The sequence below is a fragment of the Quercus robur genome, chromosome 4, assembly GCF_932294415.1.
Source record: "Quercus robur chromosome 4, dhQueRobu3.1, whole genome shotgun sequence".
NCBI classification, from domain to species: domain Eukaryota; kingdom Viridiplantae; phylum Streptophyta; class Magnoliopsida; order Fagales; family Fagaceae; genus Quercus; species Quercus robur.
Window position 1 is genome coordinate 69,569,761 of NC_065537.1, and position 10,849 is coordinate 69,580,609.

The window sequence follows — 10,849 nt, forward strand, 5'->3', positions numbered from 1 at the left end:
TAAAAATCCAAATAAAAGGCTTGAAGCCTAGCTTGACTATTCTATAGCAAGGACCTATTCCCAACCACAAACAATGTGCATTAATTAACAATATACAAAGCACATCACTTTTGAATGGAGTAGCAAGTCACATGAATTTATTTTGGCTACCAAAACAAAGAACAAGCCATAATAAACAATATTATGGCCAGGTGGTAGCTGACTTCATTGCTGAGTTCACTAACATAGAAGGCCAGGGGGCAAAAAAAGTCCTGCAGTGGAGCATCCACACAGACGGATCCTCCAATAAGCAAGCAGGCGAAGCTGGTGTGATACTTCATAGCTTGGAAGGAGATAAGATCGAATGCTTGGTCCGCTTGGATTTCCCTATGACTAATAATGAAGCAGAATATGAAGTGCTAATAGTAGGACTGGACCTCGCCAAGGTCGCGGGAGTTGAAAATTTAGTCATCTGCTGCAATTCCCAAGTAGTAACAAGTTAGGTCAACGAGGAATACGACTGAAAGAATGAACGAATGAAGAAGTACTTGGAGCAAGTGAAGGATCGGGTTAACAACCTCCAAGCAAAATTATTTTAAATCCCAAGGGAGGAGAATGAGCACGCTGACCGACTCGCTAAGGTTGCGTCAGTAGAGCACATGGTCATCCCCAGTCAGGCACTATCATTCGTTCAAAATTCACCACTAATAGAAAGCATCAATTTGTAGGAGGTAGGAATAGTAAACAATTGGACAACACCAATAACCTCTTACTTAAAGGATGGCGTGTTGCCAAATGGCAAGGAGGCTGCTAGGAAGTTGAAGGTTCAAGCTGCCTGCTTCGTCCTAATTAAAGACATCCTTTACAAAAGAGGCTTTTCTCGACCATACCTAAGATGTCTTGTCCCCAAGGAGGTAGACTATGTCATGAGGGAAGTCCTTGAGGGAGTCTGTGGAAACCACTCTGGGTCACGGTCGTTAGTACATAAGTTAGTCCGAGTAGGATACAACTAACCGACCATGCAGAAAGATGCCAATGCATATATCAAAGCTTGTGACAAGTGTCAAAGATTTGGCAACCTCATCAAGCAACCAACAGAGGAACTTAGCCTAATGATGGCCCCATGGCCATTCGCACAATGGGGATTGGATATAATGGGTCCATTCCCAACAACAACCAGATAATTGAAATTCCTAATAGTCGGTATAGACTACTTCACAAAGTGGATAGAAGCGGAAGCCCTAGCCAACATCACTGAAAAGAATGTGTGAAACTTTGTGTGGAAGAACATCATCTACAGGTATGGCATACCTAGGGTATTGGTCTCTGACAATGGGAAGCAGTTCGACAATGATGCATTCTGAGACTTTTGCTCACAACTAGGGATCAAGAACCATTACTCATCACCCGCCCACCCGCAGGCCAATGGACAAGTTGAGGTCACGAATCGATCCTTACTCAAAATCATCAAGACTTAGCTCAAGGGGGCAAAAGGTATATGGCCAGAGGAGTTGCCAAGCATCTTATGGCCATACAAGACAATGGCAAGGACGCCTATAGGAGAAACCCCGTTTCGGTTAGCATACGGAAGCGAGGCAGTTATCCTAGTAGAAGTAGGACTTGCAAGCTACAGGGTTGGGAACCACGATGAAAGCAAGCACAATGAAGCTATACGCCTGCAACTCAACCTAGTGGACGAAGAAAGAGCGACAGTTGAGCAAAGATTGGCATGGTACCAGAACCTTATGGCCAAACACCACAATTCCAAGTTCAGACACAAAAACTTCCTGGTAGGAGACCTTTTCCTAAGAAAGTTAATGGGCGCAACAAGAGACGCCTCCTAAGGAAAGCTAGGACCTAACTGGGAAGGACCGTACAAAATTACATAATGGCATAGGAAGGGAACCTACCACTTAGAGACACTGGACGAGCAGAAGTTGCTTCACCCGTAGAACACAAAGCACCTAAAGAAGTACTATCAGTAGGCCACTAGTAGTGGATGAGCAACGACACTCCTCATTTCCAATTTTTCTTTCTAGTTTAGTTTTTTATTATCTACGTTTCCTTTTATGCCCAAAGGGCAAGTTTTTTATTATTATTTCAAAAGAAAAATTCCTACGCATGAATTACCATTATAATAAGAGGAGTTATTCAGAATCACTGCATGTTATATTCCTACAGATAAGTCCACGAAATGGACGAATTCCAACTAAATATAAGGTCCATATATTGGACGGGTTCAACAATAAGTTGAATTACATGACGTCCATAGGTGGACGAACCATCCTAAAAGGATAATAAATATAAGGTCCATATGGGGGACGGGTTCAACAATAAGTTGAATAACATTACGTCCATAAGTGGACAGACAGATCCTAAAGGATAATAAGTGATGGAACACAAATCCGTCAGTGAGTGAGCAGATGGAATCACTCGTGGAATGTGATGGTTTGCTCGACGAGGGACACCGGTGTGGCGCCTGCCACAAAGTCTTCGATGCCAAAGTTAGGATCACAGTTAAACACAATAAAGAAATAAAAGATAGTTTCAGAGTATTTTTGCATCTGTCTGCTTCTGTTGGTTGTGTGAAAGTTTTATACCTGAGGCCATAAGGGCTAGCCGTTGAGGCTGTTAATGCTTTCTTTTGTAACGCACCTGGCCAGTAATGAGACTTTTAATAGGCCCTCCAACGGTCTTCTTGGTCGATTTGGTAACTGCTCAGATCATTGATTGATCGCATTGAATAACTCTCTGCCTTCGTCAGTGATGATGGCTTCCTTCGTTGTTGCTGATCACTTCGTCATGGATGATTCTCCCGTCAGTAATGTTATCTTCGTCAGCGGGATGTAGAGTCGTCATTCCCGTCAGTTGCCCCCCAGGTTCTGGGGTCGTCGGTGACCCGTCATGACGATCACAGAAGATGAAAAGTTTTTCTTGTGACTCTTGGGGTTCTGTTCTGCCTTTAATGCTTAGTGGCGGCGCTACACGCAATCATGGCCACGTGGCGCTTGATGGTCTGTGGAATTAATGGCATGAGCCCTTGGGTTTCCCGCTGGTTTTTCAATCGTTTTTGGCCCACATTTAAAACTTCTCCTTTTCAACTTTTCGTTTATTTCTCAGAGAGCAAAAGCAAACCAATTTTTTAGTGATACTCTGAATATTTTGAGGCTTCCTTTCTTCTCCGATTTGCCTTGCGCTGCTTCTGTCGTTCCGCCATTGGAGGTACGTTCTTCTTTCCTTTTTCTTTCTTCTTTTTCTTCTTTTACTGTATAATTTCTGATTTGCTATTCCCTTTTCGCTTCTATTCTGGTGTTGGCTTTTGTTTTTCTTTTGGGGTTTCAGTTTCGTACCTTGTTTTCCTTTTGATTTCTGTATTTTCCATGGTTGATAGCTTAGAGGTTAGGATAGCTTGCCCGTCGATCTCCTTCCTTTTTGCGCGTCTAGGGGGGTCTTTGGGTACTTACCCTTTTTTAGAAAATTTTGTGTACGAAGGCAATAGTCTGAGCGTCGTTTTGAGTGATTTGTTGCCGTTGCTCCGTCAATCGCTAAATTGGTTTGAGGGTTTAGGAGGGAGAAGATTAATGTCTGAGGTTAGGTCTAGTGACCTCGAGACTGGGCTATCGTCCAGTGGTGGCTCGGCTGAAGGAGATACCGCCGTCTCTGGTTCTCGAGAGGTTAGGGCTTTTTATGCCCTTAGCGAGATTTGTGGTCTGGATGACGAGACCGTGAATAGATTTAAGGATAGGTTTCAATTTCCGTCTAGGGTTCGTGTTCGTCGTCCTAGGGAAGAAGATAGGGCTTGTCACTTCTTTCCAGGCGAAATATGCTTTTATGAGTCAGCCTTCACCTGTGGGCTTAGGTTCCCCGTCCACCCGTTCCTGATGGAACTTTTAGATCATTTTGGCATAGCCCCTGGACAGCTCATGCCAAACTCGTGGAGGATCGTCATCAACTGTATGCAAATATGGTTGGCCTCCAACGGGGATATGATCAGGATAGGTGAGCTCACCTACCTATATCGTTTGAAAGAGTCTAAAGAGTGGGGGTATTACGAATTAGTCCCTTGGGAGAGAAAGATTAGGATCGTCAAGGGATTGCCCTCGTCATTCAGGTATTGGAAGTCGCGCTTTTTCTTTGTGTCTGGGGACGACTTCGAGACCCAATCTAGCAGTGATTGGGGTGATATCCCGAGGTTGCTCCGTCGGTGGGGAACCCCGACCTTAGGTGCGTCAGTATTTCTCCCCGTTGTTTCAATCTTGCCAATTTTGAAGTTCTGGTCTTGCTGACTTCTTTGTTTCTTTTTTTGGTATAGTTAAGAGACGGCCTGGGCTGAAGAGACGATATAAGGAACGCATAGAGACCGCCATCGGGTACGCTGAGACGATTGAGAGCTGGGACGAGCTGGTTGACCCTCGATCTCTTGCGTTTTACAACCTTGGTCCTGACCCATCTCCTTTCGTTCTTCGTCAGCTTGGCATTGAAGGAAAAAAGAGTAAGTTTTAACTTCGTCAATGCTGATTCCCCTTATGTATAACTTCGTCAATGCTGATTCCCCTTATGTATACTTAAGCAATTTTTTGACACACTTTCTTCTTGCAGAGATGACGACAAAGTTCAACAAGGACATGTATGCAAAGATGAGGTCAAAGAAGGACGAACCCCTGTCCAATTTGGGAAAGAAGACTGTGCGAGTCACCGGGAAGGGTCCTGCTTCCATCCCGCTCAGCATCGTTCCTTCAATAGCTTTTGAGACGACGAGGACTGCCTCCCCGGCCGTTTCAATAGAAGAGATCCCTACTCCCGGCTCCAAAAGGCCGCGTGTGTCTGGCAAAGGGAAGGAGAAGACGGGTACTCGTTCATCCACAATATGGGATGACGAGTCTCTAGCCGTAGAAAGAGCTCACGAGGTCGTTACTTCATCGGACTTGAAGGCTCTTTCTGACCTATCCTTAAACGATGTGGCCTCTCGTCACGTCCACAAACTCGTCCAGGTGCGGGGTTCTTCTCTCTTTATCATTTTTTTTTTTTTTTTTTTTTATAGACGACTTCATAATTCCCTCCAGGTGTTGGGAGAGAGTATCCATATCACTGCTGAGTATCTCACTCAAGGGGCCAAGGTGGCATCTTTGGCAACTCGGATGGAGGCTCTGGAGAAGGAGAACTCTGACCTGAGGACGAACCTGATCACTTCTATGGACGAGGCAACAACGTTGAAGGAGAAGGTCAAGGTGTTGGAGGACGACCTCAGAGTTGAGCGCGGGTTGACTCTTGAGAAGGACGAGCAGCTTCTGGCAGCCAAGGAGAAACTGGTGACCATCGCTGCTCGATCTGTGGAGGCTTTCCAGACCACTGACGAGTACAACACCGTGCTCTTCAGTTGGTATTTTAAAGGTTTTGAGCTTCTCCGGAGGTACATGATCAAGCATCCTTCTGGAGTCAACCTGGAGAGCCTGGATTTGGAGGAAGTGGACAAGGAGATGGCTCTGGAGGAGGCGGCTTCGTCTTCTGCTCCTGGTGATGATGCTCCCGATGATGCTCCCGAGCCTGTTGCTGACGTGCCGGCCAGTGAAGGCACAGCTGATGCTTGACTCTTCATACTTAGAAGAATTTTTTGTTTTGTTGTGGGTGCCCGTCTTGTTTTGGGCCTTTCTTTATGTAAATTTAATTTCAAAACAATTTGCTTTATTTTGAAAACAATGATATTGGCCCAGTGTTTATGGGCTGGAATGAAGCGTACTTACTTTTCTTCTGGCTGGTTTACATCCGTCCGTACTTTTTGTGCTTTGTTAATTAGTTGTTGATTTAATGCACTATGCTCTTCCGTGAACTGACTTCTGCTATTTGACTTACGTCCGTCCAGGCGGACTCTTGTCACTTGGTCTTTTAACCTCATTATTAGGGTCGTCAGTAACTTACATCCGTCAAGGCGGAATCTTATTACTTAGTCTTTTAACCATAGTATTATGGTCGTCGGTAACTTACATCCGTCAAGGCGGAATCTTGTTACTTAGTTTTTAACCATAGTATTATGGTCGTCGGTAACTTACATCCGTCAAGGCGGAATCTTGTTACTTAGTCTTTTAACCATAGTATTATGGTCGTCGGTAACTTACATCCGTCAAGGCGGAATCTTGTTACTTAGTCTTTTAACCATAGTATTATGGTCGTCAGTAACTTACATCCGTCAAGGCGGAATCTTGTTACTTAATGATTTATAGGCCTCATGGTCGACCTGTACTGCCTGCGCAAAAACATTGAATGAATAATACTTTTATTAACTTCAGTAACGAGTGCATTCGTGTGTTACATTTACTCATGGTATTTCTTTAAATGCTCAATGTTCCAAGGACGAGGGAGTTTTCGTCCGTCCATAGTTTCCAGATGGTAACTCCCTTGCCTAGAGTAATGAACGATGCGATATGGCCCTTCCCATGTAGGGCCCAGCTTCCCTTGAGTATGGTCTTTAGTAGCTATAGTGACTTTGCGAAGGACGAGGTCCCCTATGGCCAGACGCCTGAGTTTGACCCTCTTATTGTAATACTCGGCCATTTTCTTTTGATACTTTGTCATTCTACTGGACGCATTGTCTCTTATTTCATCCAAGCAGTCCAGGTTGAACCGCAGTCCCTCGTCATTGAGTCCCTCTCTGAAAGCTCCTCGCCTGATGCTTGTTACTCCAACTTCTACTGGGATCACTGCTTCTGAGCCGTAGGTAAGTCTGAAGGGTGTCTCTCCTGTCGGGGTTCTGGTTGTAGTCCTGTATGCCCACAAGACACTAGGCAGTTCTTCTGGCCAGGCACCTTTTGCTTCGTCCAGCTTGGTTTTGATTATCTTGAGCAACGTCCTGTTTGTTACTTCCGTCTGTCCATTTGCCTGGGGGTGTCCCGGGGATGGGAACTGATTCTTGATCCCGAGGTCCGAGCAGAACTCTCTGAAGCCTTGGCTATCGAACTGCTTCCCATTATCAGATATGATCGTCAAAGGGATCCCGAACCTGCAGATAATGTTTTTCCACACGAAGCTCCGGATCCGAGCCTCAGTGATGGTTGCTAGGGCCTCTGCTTCAACCCATTTTGTGAAATAGTCAATAGCAACTAGAAGGAATTTTACCTGACCTTTACCTTGGGGCAGAGGACCGACGATGTCGATTCCCCATTGCGCGAATGGCCATGGGGAGGATATGGTCGTCATCTTCTCTGCTGGAAGCCGTTGTACATTCCCGTACCGCTGGCATCTGTTGCATCTTCTGACGAGGTTAGCAGCATCCCCCTGCATGGTTGGCCAAAAGTACCCCGCTCTTATTACCTTGTTTACTAGGGATCTGGGGCCGGCATGGTCGCCACAGACTCCTCCGTGTACTTCTTCTAGGATGTATTTGGCCTCGTCCTCGTCGACGCACTTCAGGTAGGGCATAGAGAAGCCTCTCTTGTACAAGACGTCATTTAGGATCGTGAACCTAGCCGCTCTCTTTCTGACCTTTCTGGCTTCGTCAGTATTCTGAGGTAAGTGTCCGTCTCGGAGGAAGGATATTAAGGGCGTCATCCAGGTGTTTGTGCTCTGGGTGGTGAGCACTGCCACCTCTTCAATACTTGGGCATTTCTGAATTTCTATTGCCACGTCTGTGCTTGTCATTCCTGCTTCTGACGACGCTAGTTTCGACACTTCGTCAGCTTCAATATTCTGGTTTCTTGGTATCTGGACGAAATCCACTGTGTCGAACTCCTGAGTTAATTGCCTCGTCAGTTTAAGGTATTTCTGCATCCTTTCCTCCTTTGCCTCGTACTCTCCACTGATCTGCCCGATTACCAGCTTTGAATCACTCTGGACCAGCAAATTTTTGGCACCAAGAGCTTTTCCAAGCCTCAAGCCCGTCAATATTCCTTCATATTCGGCTTCATTATTGGTGGCTGGGAATTCCAGTTGAACTCCATACTTCATCACTTCTCCGTCGGGGGTAGTTATGACGACCCCTACTCCCCCCCTCTTTTGGGCCGACGAACCATCTGTCTGTATTGTCCATTTATCAACTTCGTCTGTAGTTCCTTCTTCGTCTGGAAGAGTGAATTCGGCGATGAAGTCAGCCAGAGCTTGTGCCTTGATGGCTGCTCTTGGATGGTACTCGATGTCAAATTGGCTGAGTTCTATTGCCCATTGGACCATTCTCCCTGCTGCTTCTGGTCTGTTCATGGATTTCTTAATTGGCTGATCCGTCATCACAAGGATAGGATTTGACTGGAAATACGGCCTGAGCTTGCGCGAGACTACTATAAGCGCGAACGCAATCTTTTCAATCCTTAGGTATCTGAACTCAGCTCCTTGAAAGGCCTGACTGACGTAGTACACCGGGAGTTGCTTTTTGCCTTCTTTTCTAATCAAGGCTGCGCTGACTGCCGAGGCTGACACCGCCAGGTACAGGTACAGGTTCTCCCCTCCTTTGGACGGGCTCAGGAGAGGTGGACTGCTCAGATATCGCTTCAGCTCTTGGAACGCTGCTTCGCATTCGTCGGTCCAAACGAAAGCTTGCTTGAGGGTTTTGAAAAAGGGCAGGCATTTGTCTGTGGCCCTAGAGACGAACCTATTTAGAGCTGCTATCCTTCCTGTAAGTTTTTGTACATCCTTGACGGTCTTGGGTGGGGCCATGTCAATGATAGCTTGTACTTTTTCTGGATTGGCTTCTATTCCTCTCTGGGACACCATGAATCCCAAGAATTTTCCCGAGGCTACCCCAAAAACACATTTGTTTGGATTCAACTTCATCTGGTGTTTTCTCAGGGTTGCGAAAGTCTCCTCCAGTTCGTTCAGATGTGCAAGCTCTTCCTTACTCTTGACGAGCATATCGTCTACGTATACCTCCATGTTTCTGCCAATTTGTTGGTTGAACATTTTGTTTACCATCCTCTGATATGTAGCTCCAGCATTTTTCAACCCAAAAGGCATCACCTTGTAACAATAAAGTCCCTGGCTGGTGATGAAGGCGGTCTTCTCCTGGTCTTCTTCAGCCATCTTTATCTGGTTGTACCCTGAGAAGGCGTCCATGAACGTCAACAACTTGTGTCCAGCGGTAGAGTCCACGAGCTGGTCTATCCTTGGTAGAGGGAAGCTGTCCTTTGGGCATGCTTTATTCAGGTCAGTGAAGTCTACACACATTCTCCACTTTCCATTTGGTTTCTTTACCAGGACGACGTTGGCGAGCCATTCTGGGTAGTATACCTCCCGGATGAACCCAGCCGTCAAGAGTTTGGTTACCTCTTCTGCTACTGCCTGATCTCGCTCTGGAGCGAAAGTTCTTCGTCGTTGCTGAACGGGCTTCCTGTTGGCGTCCACATTCAGTCTATGCTGGATGATCTCTAGAGATATGCCTGGCATGTCCTCGTGACTCCATGCAAAGACATCAAGATTCCCTTTAAGGAACTTTATGAGTCTCGCTCTCATCTCTTAGCGTCGTCCCTATCCTGGTCGTCCTGTCCGCATTTCCTTCTACCAACTCCACTGCTTCCAGGATCTCCACTCCGTCTTCCTCTTTTTCTTCTATCGTCCACGTGTGGTTCTCCTTTCTTGCCAGAACGGCCTGGTAGCACTCCCTTGCCAGGACCTGATCACCCTTCACTTCACCTACACCATCGTCTGTTGGGAATTTCACCTTCAAACAGTATGTGGACGTTGCTGCCTTCCACTTGTTTAGGGTAGGCCTCCCAATGATGACATTGTAGGACGAGGGGCAATCTACAACCAGGAAATCTACTTGTTTGGTCAGCTGCAACGGATAGGTCCCTGCTGTCACCGTCAGAGTCACTATACCCCTGGGGTAGACCCTGTCTCCACTGAAACTGACAAGCGGAGAGTCAAAAGGACGGAGCCTTTTTGGATCTAACTTCAACTGCTGGAAGGCTGGGAGGTAGATGATATCCGCTGAGCTTCCGTTATCAACAAGGATCCTTCTGGTATTGAACCCTTCTATATTCAGCACTATGACCAGGGGATCGTTGTGAGGCTGTTTCACTCCCCTGGCGTCTCCTTCATTAAAGGACATATCTTGGTATGTTCGTTGGTACTTGGACGGAGGAATGGCGTGGACGCTGTTTACCTGTCTGTGGTATGCTTTTCTAAGCGATCTGAATGACCCTCCTGAGAATGGTCCTCCCGTGATCGTGTTTATTTCCCCGATCACTTTACGTGGAGGTTGGGATATATGGTCGTCATCCCGAGTGAAGGATTCCTTTTGGGTCCTGTTGTCGTCTCTGAACTTGCTATATTCTCCTTTCTTTACATATTTCTGCAACTTTCCTTTCCGTATTAACTCCTCTATTTGTTCCTTCAGGTCTCTGCAATCTTCTGTGTTGTGGCCGTGGTCTCTGTGGAACCGGCAATACTTGTTCTTGTCACGTACGTTGGGGGACAAATGTAATGGCCTGGGCCATTTGAGATAATGCTCGTCCTTGATCTGCGTGAAAATCTTGTCAACAGGCATAACCAAAGGAGTAAATTTTACCTGACGAGGATTTTTTTCATCTCTCCTTCTATTCCCGTCACTGTTCCGACGTTTTGGTCTGTCTCTCTTTTGCCCTCTGCGGTCGTCTTCCCTCTTGAACTTATCTCCTAGCCTCTCGGTATCTTTTATGGCGGCTAGAGCGTCTTCCGCGTTCATGTATTTTTGGGCCTTCAGGAGCATCTCAGCCATTGTCTTCGGGGGGTTTTTGGCAAGAGAGGCTACAAGGTCTCTGGATTTCAACCCTGCCTTGAAGGTCGTCAGTTGCACTTTGTCATCAGCTTCGTCCACCTCCAAAGTTTCCCGGGTGAATCGCTTGACATATGACCTCAGAGTCTCCTTCTCTCCCTGTCTTATGGTGAGTAAGTAATCTACTGGTCTCCT